The sequence below is a fragment of the Tursiops truncatus genome, chromosome 15 (assembly GCF_011762595.2).
Source record: "Tursiops truncatus isolate mTurTru1 chromosome 15, mTurTru1.mat.Y, whole genome shotgun sequence".
In the NCBI taxonomy this organism is placed as follows: Eukaryota; Metazoa; Chordata; class Mammalia; order Artiodactyla; family Delphinidae; genus Tursiops; species Tursiops truncatus.
Genome location: NC_047048.1, coordinates 63,173,892 through 63,188,820, shown reverse-complemented (window position 1 = coordinate 63,188,820; position 14,929 = coordinate 63,173,892). Strand labels below are relative to the sequence as shown.

General features: G+C 43.3%; 1 protein-coding gene across 6 annotated transcripts in view; it reads right to left on the bottom strand.

Moving 5' to 3' along the window:
* Window positions 1-14,929, bottom strand: part of PHF20 (PHD finger protein 20) — a 133,523-nt gene that overhangs the window by 113,242 nt on the left and 5,352 nt on the right. The gene's annotated exons all lie outside the window — the stretch shown is intronic.

Sequence of the window (14,929 nt, the reverse complement as noted above, 5' to 3'; positions counted from 1 at the left end):
CTGTAAGGAGACCCTCCCTCAACACTGTTTACCAAGAATTCACCTATAAGGGGCACCTCTCAGAACACCAAAAAAACAATCACTCTCAGAACTAAATTTAATCATTTGCTGAAGTATGCAACAAATACCTGCTGAGAGATTATTTAGGAAAACAGTCATCAAGACCAAAAGAGACACAGTTCCTGGCCTCATAAAGCCTCCAGTTTACTGGGGGAAAACAAAAGTGTAGCCAGTAAACAGACTTAACTGCAAGCTATAACTGCTATGAATTTTAAGTGCTACAAAGGAAGCGAACAAAATCTGAATGCTGATTTCTGGCCCTACTTTTGGAAGGCTGGACAAGAAAGATCTATTTATTCATTCTTTGATCTATTTATATATTTTTTGATTTATTTATATTTCTACCCATTCTTGAGTACATTCTGACAATTTATTGATATATTTTCCCAATTCTTTATCGAGCCTTTTGGTACTGGAATTGGTGGTCATTTTCTATATGAGTAAAATTTATCTTTAGGGGCTACTGGTGGTTCTGATGGAGATGTAGCCATTCTGAGCTCTTGGGGCACTTGAGCAGGTGACCTCCATAGAGCAAGGCTAGCCCTGAGTAAATTCTCTCCCACTGAACTTTGGAACCCAACAGCCTGCACTGCCAGGGCAGTATCTGCCTCATACCAGGAGGGCAATCTTTGCAATGGATGAATGAGGAATAATCACAAAAGTGGGACCTCACGGGAATTCCCTGGCCATCTAGTTGTTAGGACTCGGAGCTTTCTTTCACTGCCCTGGGCCCGGGTTCAAACGAAGATCCTGCAAGCCGTGCAGTGTGACCAAAAAAATTAAAAATGGAAAAAAAAAAAAAAAAAACTGGGTCCTCACATCTAATGTGTAATACCATCACATTTTCTTGCAATATATTACATGAAAAACCAGGAGGTAAAATTACACCCCTTTGAGCTCAAATAAAACTTCATGTGCATTAAAAAAAAAAAAAAACAGGAAGAAAAAAAAAGGTTGTAAGTGATCTTTTCCTCTTAAACAGTTTCCCAAACTTATTGTTTTCCATAATGGAAATTTTCCATAAGAAAAAATATATGTAATGTAAAGGATGAGCTATCCATTACATTAAACAATTCATTCCGAAGGGCTGATATTGGAGAACGCACAAAGCAAATCAGACCAAGAAAGGAATGGTTGACAGTTGTAACTAAGGAATCTGAAACCTAATAAACTGAAAAGCTATGTCAAATAAGGGTATTTGGATTATATGGACCCTAGCAAAGGGAGAGTCAGAGGTTTGACTGGCTATACTTCACACTCTCCAGGAAAATGAGATATGAATCTGACGTAAGTAAATCCAATCAGTAGAAGAGTCTTCACTTTGACTTAGGAGCAACACCACCTCAAATTATCTTTTTATTTTTGACTTTATGTATACCAAGTAATGGTCTCACCTCTCAGATTATATGAAAAGGTGAAGCCAGACAAGAATAAAGACAGAGTGGCACTGAAAACTCACCAGAGTAGGGCCTCCCTGGTGGCGCAGTGGTTAGGAACCCGCCTGCCAATGCAGGGGATGTGGGTTCGAGCCCTGGTCCGGGAAGATCCCACATGCCGCGGAGCAACTAAGCCCATGCACCACAACTACTGAGCGCCCGTGCCACAACTACTGAAGCCCACGCACCTAGAGCCAGTGCTCCGCAACAAGAGAAGCCACCGCAATGAGAAGCCCGCGCACTGCAAAGAAGAGTAGCCCCTGCTCGCCATAACTACAGAAAAGCCTGCGTGAAGCAACGAAGACCCAGTGCAGCCAAAAATAAATAAATAAATTCTTTCTTTAATTCAAAAAAAAAAAACTCACCAGAGCAGCTAGTATTTATCAGACTTCATGCAGGGAGACAGCTCCCTTTTATAGATGTCATGTAATATAGTGGAATGTAACAGGATTAAGTGCTTAGCCTTTAATCCTCAGCCCCACCCTTTATTAGCTGAATGAATGTGGGTAAATTACTTAACCCCTCTGAATTTGTTTCCCCTCCCTAAAACAGGGATGGTGATAATAGTACCTATCTCCAGGCAGTGGGTGTGAAAACTAAATGAGATAATCCATTTAAGGAACACTGGTACAAAGTAAGGACTATATAGTTTGTAGCTACTAATACTTCTATTATCACAAATGAAGAAATTAGGTTTAAAGTAATTGGGCTACGGTTCAGGTGCTAAGTGACCAGCCCCAGAACAAAAGCCCAGGTCTGCTTGATTTCTGAATTAATTCTTTTACCACACAACTTCCCTAGGATGCCTTCCATTAAAGTACAGGAGTGTGGGAACAAGGCAGTGAATGAAAATGAGCAAATTATTCTTAATGGCTCAAGAAAACCAATTCCTCCTGAGGCTGAATTGTCGAAGCTCTTCCTTATCATGAACTGAAACCTGTTTCACTGTAACTCTGACCCACTTATTTGTTTTATTTATTTATTTGTTTTATTTATTTATTTTTTTTTTTATGGCTGCGTTGTGCAGGGAGTGGGGGCTACTCTTCGTTGCGGTGCATGGGCTTCTCATTGCGGTGGCTGCTGCTTCTTGTTGCAGAGCATGTTACGCACACAGGCTTCAGTAGTTTCGGGACACAGGCTCAGTAGTTGTGGCATGCTGGCTCCAGAGCGCAGGCTCAGTAGCTGTGGTGCACAGGCTTAGTTGCTCCGCGGCATGTGGGATCTTCCCAGACCAGGGATCGAACCCGCGTCCCCTGCATTGACAGGCAGATTCTTAACCACTGTGCCACTAGGGAAGTCCCTGAGCCACTTATTTGAAGCTTCACTCTCTGTTACCACACAGTACAAGACTAAGGACTAATGTGGCTTTTATGACCCATGCCCAAATCTTCCCTCCACTCCTCTGGGGATAGCAGAGTTTGTTTTTAAATTTCACATTTATTCATTCAACAAACCATTAGTGAGCACTGTCAGTAAGGCACTGTGCTGGAAATCAGGAATCAGAAATCCAACTCAGTTGCAGCTCCAGTCCACCCAGGAAGACAAACACAAGTATGAGAAGAGATGAAGGAGCTCTAACAAAGGGCAAGGTGAGGGACAATCACCGCAAAGTCTCAATTTAATTTGGCAAATCTACTGAAGAATAAAAAAGAGTTCAAGACAGAAGCAGGAATTAAAAAGATTACATAAGAAGTACGTTTTTACTCCTAAATTTAGGGGGTTTTTTAATTTTTTTAAATTTATGTTATTTATTTATTTTTGGCTGCATTGGGTCTTCGTTGCTTCACATTTAGTTTTAAACACAAATTTTTCTCAAGAGGCAAGAGGGCTAAGATTCTGTAGCTTTTAACTTACCCATTCTTCAGGGCCTTAGTTTTTTTCTACCAGAAAGCTCTAGCTTCCAGAATAGGAAAAGGAAATATGTTTAGTGAGGACATCCAGAAAAACTATGAGAAAAAATCTGATGCAATCTGTATTCACAAATGATTCCACTTAAAGACCTTGGCAGGACTTCAAACTACTCCTTTACATTCAAATTTCCCTACAGGGAACTCCCTGGTGGTCCAGTGGTTAGGACTCCACGCTTCCACTGCATGGGGCATGGGTTCGATCCCTGTAGGGAACTAAGATCCCGCAAGCTACGGAGCATGGCAAAAAAAAGATTTTTTTTTTAAACAAGTTTTCCTACAATGTGAGCTCACTGCTACACAGGAGACAGAGAGCCCAGTTTATTTCCTTAAATACAGTATTTGCAGTCAATGCCCCTGTATCAATGACAATGAAAACTTTAAATGTACACTGTGTAACACAGTTTAAAGGGCACTTTCACAAACAACAAACTGGGAGAAAATAACTGCAACACATATGACCAAAGGGCTAACTTCCTTTATTAACAAAGAGTGCATACAAATGAAGAACGAAAAAAGTTAAACAACTCACTTATGGGCAAAGTGTATGGGCTTCCCTGGTGGCGCTGTGGTTAAGAATCCGCCTGCCAATGCAGGGGACATGGGTTCGATCCCTGGTCCAGGAATATCCCACATGCCATGGAGGAACTGAGCCTGTGCACCACAACTACTGAGCCTGTGCTCTAGAGCCCGCAAGCCACAACTACTGAGCCCGCGTGCTACAACTACTGAAGCCTGCGCACCTAGAGCCTGTGCTCCACAACAAGAGAAGCCATCACAATGAGAAGCCGACGCACCACTACAAAGGGTAGCCCCGGCTTGCCGCAACTAGAGAAAGCCCGCGTGCAGCAACGAAGACCCAACGCAGCCAAAAATAAATAAATAAATTTATTTATTTTTAAATGGGCAAAGTGTAAGAACTGGCAGGTTCCCAGGGAAGGGGGAGGTTTGGGGGGGGCGGGGAAAATATAAAGGTCTAATAAGCATGTGATATTATATTATCCACATAACCTCACCCTAAATTAAAGGAAATGCAAATCAAAATAACAATTTTTCAATTCTCAGACTAAAAATTTCAAGGTAAAATACCCAGTGTCTTCAGGGATGAGGAAAAAACGATGCTTATACACTGTTGGTAGAAGCATAAATTGGAAAATCTTTTCTAGAGGCAACTTGGCGCTATCTACAAAAATGCAAATACCTGCAACCCAGCAGTCCCCATTGCCAGTAACTTATCCGACAGATACATCCCCCAAAGTCTGCCAAATTACCTGTAAGAATAAACAATATAGTTTCATAATTTCTGCAGCTAAAATGTCCATTAAAAAAGAGGGCTAGTTAAATGAATTATGGCCATCTATATAATGGAATGTTGTACATCTATTAAAAGGAAAAATGGCTGGGCTTCTCTGGTAGTGCAGTGGTTAAGAATCCGCCTGCCAATGCAGGGGTCACGGGTTCGAGCCCTGGTCCGGGAAGATCCCACATGCCACAGAGCAACTAGGTCCATGTGCCACAACTACTGAGCCTGCGCTCTAGAGCCCGTGAGCCACAACTACTGAAACCCGTGTGCCTAGAGCCCATGCTCTGCAACAAGAGAAGCCACCACAGTAAGATGCCTGTGCACCGCAATGAAAGACTAGCCCCTGCTCGCCACAACTAAGAAAGCCTGCGCACAGCAACAAAGACCCAACACAGACAAAAATAAATTAATTAATTAATTAATTTTTTTTTTTAATGGCCATCTGTAGATGCTGATATGGAGCCATCTACAAGATACACTGTCAAATAAAACAGGCATGGTGTAGAGGCCTGTGTCTGGTGTTATCTCTTTAATGCAAACACATCTATTATAGTATATGCATAAAATTATTTCTTGGAAGGAAGAAAATAACTGTTTTAAGTAGTTCCCTTAATGAAAGGAATAGAGCATGAAAATTTAACTTCTCATTCTTTACCCTTCTGTGTTGTTAGAATTTTTTAATCTTAAGAATGTACTTCTGGGGCTTCCCTGGTGGCTCAGTGGTTAAGAATCTGCCTGCCAATGCGAGGGACACGGGTTCGAGCCCTGGTCCAGGAAGATCTCACATGCCACAGAGAAACTAAGCCCGTGCACCACAACTACTGAGCCTGCGCTCTAGAGTCCACACGCCACAACTACTGAAGCCCACACACCTAGAGCCTGTGCTCCACAACAAAAAGAAGCCATCACAATGAGAAGACTGCTCACCGCAACTAGAGAAAGCCCACGTGCAGCAACGAAGACCCAACGCAGCCATAAATAAATAAATTACATTAAAAAATAAGAATGTACTTCTTTGTTTTTACTTTAATTGTCAGCAGAGATTATCTAGTTGGTAAGATTTTAATTTTGAATTACTTCTTTATATTTTTTCATATTTTAAAAAAATAGATTATTTAAATATGTAAAAGGCCTTCATCCTTAAACTATTTTCTGGACCTACACAACTGCCAAATGATGTAGTTAGGACTAAATGTGATATTCCCATTGTACAGAAAGGAAATCGAGGTGCAGAGGGGCTAACTGCTTTCAAGGTCCTCCAAGGCAGGAGACATGTCTCCTATCACAGGTAACAGGATTTTCCCAGAGGTAGACAAACCACTTCTTGAAGGCCCTTCCTCTTTCCCTTACCAAAGTCCATGCTATGCTTATACTCATGCCTTTAGACATAAACATAGTTTGAATACAGGAAGATGAAGCAATTGGGTGCTTTTCAAATGTTGTGACAGAATTATTACACCATTATATAGCAAGCAGAAATATTTAATCTTTCAGAAAGGGCAACACCTAAGCCGTGAGAAAACTGGAACACTTGAACCACTGCCTGAGGCCCTGACCATGGCCATCATTTTATACCTCAATCTGGAAAAAAGGAACAAGCTGTAAAACTGCTTCTACACTTGGAGTCAGTAATTTCAATCAGAAGGACACAGTCCAGGATAAAAATAAATCATTTGTGAAAACGAGAAAAAAAAAATAGCTCTTTACATACGATGCTGGGGAAGCTAGATATAACTTACATGTTTAATAATAAGAAAGGGACTTCCCTGGTGGCACAGTGGTTAAGAATCCACCTGCCAACGCAGGGGACACAGGTTCAATCCCTGGTCCAGGAAGATCCCATGTGCTGCGGAGCAACTAAGCCCGTGCGCCACAACTACTGAGCCTGCGCTCCAGAGCCCACAAGCCAAAACTACTGAAGCCCGCATGCCCAGAGCCAGTGCTCCACAACAACAGTAGCTACGGCAATGAGAAGCCCGCGCACTACAATGAAGAGTAGCCCCCACTCGCCGCAACTAGAGAAAGCCCGCACGCAGCAACAAAGACCCAACGCAACCAAAAAATAAATAAAATTTTTAAAAATATTAAAAATAGGGGCTTCCCTGGTGGCACAGTGGTTGGGAGTCTGCCTGCCGATGCAGGGGACGCAGGTTCGTGCCCCAGTCCGGGAGGATCCCACATGCCACGGAGCGGCGGGGCCCGTGAGCCGTGGCTGCTGGGCCTGCGTGTCCAGAGCCTGTGCTCCACGACGGGAGAGGCCACAACAGTGAGGGGCCCGTGTACCACCAAATAATAATAATAATAATAGTAAGAGAATATTTAAATAAAACCTAATGTAGTAGGACTACACTTTAAGCTCCATTAGGGAAAGGAATGACTGATACTCAACAGATGCCTAATAAATGAAATAAAGAATGTTACTCATTATTTATGATGATGTGAACCAACCTTACAAAAGGAGAGTAGAACAAGACCTACGTAAGAAACACTGACAATAGTAATAATAACTAATTCTACAAATGTTAAGTCATGTAATCCTTACAACCACCACAGAGATAAGTACTATTATTAATCCTCATTGTAAAGATAAAACAGAGAGGAACAGAGAAAAGTGAGGGACACCCTAGGACACCCATATAGAAAGGGGCTGAGCCAGGATTTGAATCTAGGCCCTGCAGCTCCAGATTCTTAACCACTACCACACGTTAGTCTATGAGCTACATCTTTGGATTCTCTTTCTTAACTCATCAAATGAGGATTAATGGCCCCTATCTCGGGTGCTAAAAGGAAAAGATTTGCAGAACTTCTGTAGCCTTCCAGAGGTTAAGACTGTGCTTCCACTGCAGGGAGTGTGGGTTCAATTCCTGGTCAGGGAACTAAGATCCCACAAGCTACGCAGCATAGACAAAAAAAAAAAAAAAAAGAAAAGAAAGAAAGATTTGCAAAACCCCTATATGTCTAGCACAAAGTAGGTACTCAAAACATGGGAGCAGGGCTTCCCTGGTGGCGCAGTGGTTGAGAATCTGCTTGCCAATGCAGGGGACACAGGTTCGAGCCCTGGTCTGGGAAGATCCCACATGCCACGGAGCAACTAGGCCCGTGAGCCACAACTGCTGAGCCTGCGCGTCTGGAGCCTGTGCTCCGCAACAAGAGAGACCACGCTAGTGAGAGGCCCGTGCACCGCGATGAAGAGTGGCCCCCGCTTGCCACAACTAGAGAAAGCCCTCGCACAGAAACGAAGGCCCAACACAGCAAAAATAAATAAATTAATTAATAAACTCCTACCCCCAACATCTTCTTTAAAAGAAAAAAAAATGGGAGCAGAATTTTCTGAATTCATAATGCATTTATATTTAATGTTGTACTGACATGGACTCTGGATTTTATTTTGGGAGAGGTTTAAGAGTACTGTAGCCATGGTAACTGGAGGTCCTGTCTCAGCAACTGCATTGTACTCGGGGACAGGTACTGAGGGCTCAAAGTAGCAAAGAATTTGTGATAGGTGGGCATGGAACAAGAGCTTTCAATGAGTCGGCTCTAGACCGGGTTAAGGGAAAATAAACTCTAGAAAGAATATCAACCACCAGAAACTACAGAACAGGCTTTACAATAATCTAATAGTGCTTACACCAGGCTTGAAATTCAACCTCCATTAAAGGGTGATGGTGCCTTTCAAACTGAGGGACACTGCAAGTGAAAGACCAGCTTAAATCTTTACGCCGCAGGCTTCCCTGGTGGCACAGTGGTTAAGAATCCTCCTGCCAATGCAGGGAACAGGGGTTCGAGCCCTGGTCCGGGAAGATCCCACATGCCGCGGAGCAACTAAGCCCGTGCGCCACGACTACTAAGCCTGCGCTCTAGAGCCCACGAGCCACAACTACTGAGCCCACGAGCCACAACTACTGAAGCCCATGCGCCTAGAGACCATGCTCAACAACAAAAGAAGCCACCGCAATGAGAAGCCTGCACACCGTAACCAAGAGTACTCCCGGCTCTCTGCAACTAGAGAAATCCCGTGAAGACCCAATGCAGCCATAAATAAATAAACAAACAAATAAATAAACAAACCTACCTTTAAAATAAATAAATGACAAGGAGATAGATAGATAATCTACCTTTAAAATAAATAAATGACAAGGAGACAACCATGTGAAGATCCAGAGGAAGAGAATTCTAGGTAGAGGGGAAGTCCTAGAGGCAAGGTGCCTCAGGAAGGAATGAGCTCCCCTCCCCTCACAGCCCTGAGCCTAGGAGGTGGAGATGCTCCCTGCAGCCCTCACCACTGTTACAGAAAAGCATAAACAATATCAGCAGGTCCAGTGACACCTATGTCTCACAGGACGAAGCTTCCAAGGGGACTCTGCCAAAGTTCTGTCTTGGAGGAAGGCCAGGGAGTACTTAGGGATGGGAGCAGACAGGTTTCAGACTCAGATTCTGGCGAACCCTGGCTCCACTCATTGCTGGCTAAGTGAAGATGAGAAAAATCACTGAGCCTCCCTCTGTTTGCCCATCTATAAAAGCAGATTAATAACCCCTACGTCCTGGGATTCTGAGGATAAGCGAGCTAACGGATGTCAAGTGCTTAGCACAGTACACACTAAATATTCAATACTGGTGATAAAATGGCTGTGTGATAGTTACTAGCAAAAAGGACATCAGACACAAAGGATTACAGTCAATATTATTATGCAATATTAACAAATAGTATCCAATACAAAGAACATAAAAGAGCACATCTTTAGTCCTAGGGAAGTGACAAGTTGGTTCAAGTGGGAGCAAGGGCCCCTCCATCACTATCCTCTCCTCAACAACACAGAAAGAAGACTGGGTCTAAAGCCAACCATTACCACTCCTTCAGGCCCTTGCCCAAGTCACACTAAAGAGCTGAATTAGCCTCTTTCACTTGAGAGGGTAAGGAAGGAAACAACGGGAAGAGGGGAGGAAAGTAAGGAGGCAGGAAGAAAGAAAAAGGCCCCCCCAAAAAATTCCCTTACCCTCTTCCCAGATACTTGAAATACTTTCTCTAAGAGCCAACCTTTTCCTTCCACAATTAAAATTCAGACAGACAGCAAACACAGGTTCATTCCGAATTACTGAGAATAAATTAAGTCAGTGGATCTTCCCAGAAACAACGGAAAGGGCCGAGTGCCCAGGCTTGACTCCAGAATATATTTGCTAAATGACCTTTGGCACATCACTCAACTTCACTGAGCTAATCATCTTATCCTCACAAGTTCCTTCTCCTTTTCTCCCCATCACAGTTTAAGACTCCAAGACTGGCCAATGTGCCAAGCTAGAAACATGGGCATCACCCTTGCATCTCACTCTCAGTCACCATTTTGTCACACCTACTTCTAGGTTTCTCCCATTGCCCAGTGGTTGCCCAGTTCAGGTCCCCATCAGTTCTAATCCGATTACTGCAACAACTCTCAATGGAGCTCAAAACCTCCAGCCACACCCTCCCCAGATCCAAATCAATATTGTCTTATAAACTGACTTCTGAGTGCTTATTTTATGACATACAGTATTCTAAGTGCTTTACATATACATCGTCTCATTTAGCATCTACCTCATAGGTTTGTAATGAGGATTACTATTATTCCTGTTTCAGAGGTGCAAAAACTAAGGTTCAGAAAGTAAGCTGCCCAAATGACAAAGCCACCAAGTATTGGGACAAGGAGCTGAACCCAGGTAATCCTACTAGCCAACTACTGCACTGTGGCTACTCTTCATCAATGCTGCTACAGTAATATTTCTAAAGCACAAATCTGATCGTAAGACTCCTCTGTTTAAAACACTTCAGGTTATATGTCAATTATACCTTTAATGAAGAAAAAAAAAGCTCAGTAGTTCCCCTACAGAACAAACTTCAAACTATTAGTGCAGCATCAAGGCCATCAGTGAGCTAGCCATTATGACCAAACCAAACCGGGGGTTGTTAGAAACGGGAGATTACCAGGAGAGGAGCAAACAAGCTCAGCAGAGCGCCAGCAGCATATGGTGGTTATGAGCCAGAACTCCAAAATGAGACTGCCTGGGTTTGGACCCCAGCTCCACCATTTTCCAGATAACCTTGCACAAGTCATTTCCTTTCTGAGCCTCAGGCTCCTTATCTGTAAAATGGGGATAGTACCAGTACCTATTTCATACCTTCATACAGGTGCTGTGAAGATAAAAATTACTTAGCACAGAGCCTAGCACACAATAAGCTCTCATTCCGCCCACACACCAAGACTCCTTGCAGTGCTGCTTCCTCTGCCTGGTCCTTCAGACTGGGCTCAGCCATCAGCACCTCGCCAAGGGCGCTGGGCCAGGGCCCACTCCATTATTCGCCCATGGCAGCCTGGCCTGCCATCTGGCCCACAACCCAGCACCCTACATTGAAACTGCCTGTTTCTGAGCCTATCTCTCCTCAGGCATTTAACTCCTCATACGCATCCCCAGCAACTAACAAGCAGTGCCCTTACTTGGCAGTCAGATGCTTGTTAAATAAGATAACCTCAGCTTCCTCATGGCCAAAAAAGGAAGAAAGATAGGAAAGAGACCTGTATCATCCACCTTAAGGGATGTAGGGATTCAAGGAGACAATCATATGGAGGCTCTCTGAAAAGTGCTATCCACAGGTAAATGTAGGAACTGTTATCACTCCATGGGGGAAGGGGGAGGAAGGCAAAGCACAGGGAACGAGGCCCCTGGAGTCTAAGAAAAGCTGTGCTCGGTTTTCAGTCACAGGGAGGGCTCCAGTCTATAAATGGCGGAAGGCAGCTCTGGGGCGGGTTTGTGTGGGTTCCTCTTAGGGAAGGGAACCTTTTTTTAAATATACCTGACTAAACTGTTCTTACAGGATTCCTTAATTGAGGCATCACTAGATTACAAAGGAAAACAATTTGGAGATAGAGTCAATACCCCATGGGACCTCCAAAGACATTTTCCTAAATTACAACTGATTCACTGCCCATGGGGCTTTAAAGATAAAAAAAGTTATTTAAGTCAATTAATTACCTTATTCTTCAAGTATTAACTTTTGTTCCTGGTCTTTATTATTAACACCAGAAAGTGGCTAACTTTTACTGAGTTTTCACCACAGGCTAAATCCTTGACAAATATTTCATTCCCAACAATGCAGAGAAGTTGGCAGTATTATTCCATTTTACAGAGGAGGGAAAGGAGGCTTAGAGCAAATAACTTGCCAATGGTCACCTGGCTAGGAGGAAGAGCTGGGATTTGAGAAGCAGGACCTCCTCCAAAACCCACTCTATTTATACTGCGTTTAAAAGTAAGGCCTTTGAGGCAATTCCCTGGCAGTCCAGTGGTTAGGGGGCCCCGGGTTTGATCCCTGGTCCGGGAACTAAGATCCCGCAAGATGTGGCCAAAAAAATTAGAAAATTGAAAAAAATAAGGCCTTTGAACAACAAGGTCCTACTGTATAGCACAGAGAACTATATTCAGTATTCTATGATAAACCATAATGGAAAAGAATATTAAAAGAAGAATATACATATATATGTATAACTGAATCACTGCTGTACAGCAGAAATTAACACAACATTGTAAATCAACTATACCTCAATTATAAAAAAACAAATAACATAGGGGATTTTACAAACATTTTGTAAGAGGAATAAAACAAAATAATGGTAACATATACTCAACTCTTCACAGTTCACCAAGTTTTAATAATCTTATAAATTAGATGTTCTTATTCCCATTTTATAGATTAGGAAATGGAGAGAAAAGGGTAACATTTACTGATACTTACAATGATAGATGTGAGGTAGTTATGATGATACTTGAGAAAGAAAACAGAGGTCCAGATACGTTAAAAACTTGCCATGCTGGAAGTCTGCCTCCAATGTCTATGCTACAGGGAGGGTCCCAAGACGTTTGAGCCCCACGCCCAAGTGACATGTAGCCCCAACAGAGTGGCAGATGCTAGAATGCAAACTCGGGCATTCTGCCTGCAAATTCTGATCCTTCACCACCACATACCACGCAGCCTGGACATGAAAGGTGGCCTCTTAAACTATCTTGCCTTTCTGAATTGCAGATGTATAATTCTCATATAGGTCACAGTATGACCGACGTCCTACTCATCAAAGCACTTTGGACAGCATTCACCACTCCATGAGACTTAGAGACTGTCAAGCAGACCAAACCAGCCATGCACCGGGGCCTCAAGAAGGGGAGAAATGGGCTTCCCTGGTGGCGCAGTGGCTGAGAGTCCGCCTGCCGATGCAGAGGATGCGGGTTCGTGTGGGAAGATCCCATATGCCGCGGAGCGGCTGGGCCCGTGAGCCATGGCCGCTGAGCCTGCGCGTCCCGAGCCTGTGCTCCGCAACGGGAGAGGTCACAACAGTGAGAGGTCCGCGTACCAAAAAAAAAAAAAAAAAAAAAGAAGGGGAGAAATGCAGCCTCAGCTGGGAGAGTTTGGCTTTTACAATTAAGAGATGTTTACATGGTCAGGAACAGAATCTGAGATGAGGTGGCAAGGCCACCTCTTCTCCCAACAGTGCCTCAGTCCTGCATTCCAGGCTGCCACCTGTTTGATATTGTGACTAATGTGACTTATTCAAACCTTGAGGGAGAAAAGTAAGGCAGCTGTAGAGAGGAGGATGTAAGGGCACCAGGCTTGCAGGCAAAGCAACCTGGGTCATTAGCCAAATGACCTTGGACAAATAAATTACTTAATCTCAGTTTTCCTGTCTATTAGATGAAGATAATGGATAAATTGTAAAGATTCAATAAGACCTAATAGAGTGCTCCAAACAATGCTAACTAAAATGCCCACATTTCCAGGCTAGGGTTCCACAACCTATAAATCCCAGCACCTGTATAAGCAAGGAAGGCACGTCAATCCACCTAGCCATGTGCCTTTACCACAGGAAAAAGAGACCTCTTGAAAATCAGGTCTCTACTAGGACAAGATGAGACCTCTTACATCATCTAAGATGCCTGGGAGTCAGTCTTTAAAATCTTAGGATTATGCTCCTGACAAGGGAAAAGCTCTTATCAAATAAAACCATCATTTAAAATCCTTTCCCAGGCCCCTCCTCTTCTTCCTTCCCCTAAGTCCACTGATTCAGGAACCACCTCCCTTTCATACAACTGCCCTATTTATGTTTGGTGACTCATACCCAGCTGCTAAAATTTTACGGGATTTCTAAAAACTCACCTCTTCCATTATTCGGCCAAAGAAAGCAAAGGACAGTTGATACCTAGCACAAGATCTAGTAAAGTTGTCACAGCATTATTACAAATCAAGGTTTCAATTTTCAACAGGTTACCCCAAAGTTAATCAATAACCTGTAAAGGTCAGTTGCTAAGATGAATTAAGACAGGGACAGCGTCCTCCCTCTCCAAACTTACAATCTAACCAAAGAGGCTCTGACTAAACACACATTTTGGTTTAAAGTATGTTTATCAAAAAAAAAAAAGACAAAAAAAAGGTTTATCAAGAAACATGTAAACATCCCATCACTTCCTAGAAAGATGAGGAAGGGGGATTAGGTTATATACATCTTTGATCCCTGATTTCCAAGCAACATCAGCAGCTGCCCTTGAGAATAATCAGGTGCTCTCAAAGAATTGTTAGCTTTACTCACTGATGAAGTTATTTAAAATTTAAATTTCTTATCATTGTCCTTAGCAACTTCTTGTCAGGTTTTGTGGCTGAGTGTGTTCCTAGAAGGAAGAGCATTTAGAAGTAATTTTTTAATGAAGTTTGGGGACTTCCCTGGTGGCACAGTGGTTAAGAATCCACCTGCCAATGCAGGGAACACGGGTTCGATCCCTGGTCCGGGAAGATCCCACATGCTGCAGAGCAACTGGGCCCATGCGCCACAACTACTGAGCCCACGCTCTAGAGCCTGCGAGCCACAACTACTGAAGCCCACATGCGTAGAGCCTGTGCTTCGCAGCAAGAGAAGCCACCGCAATAAGAAGCACCCACACCGCAGAGAAGAGTAGCCCCCGCTCGCCACCACTAGAGAAAGCCCACGCGCAGCAACAAAGACCCAATGCAGCCAAAAATAAATAAATAAAATAAATAAATTTGTTTTAAAAAAATGAAGTTTGAACTTAGGAAACACTTTCAAATTTGATAGGGTGTTTAAGCACCTTTAAAATCCAGGATGGGGCTTCCCTGGTGGCGCAGTGGTTGAGGGTCCGCCTGCCGATGCAGGGGACGCTGGTTCGTGCCCTGGTCTGGGAGGATCCCGCATGCT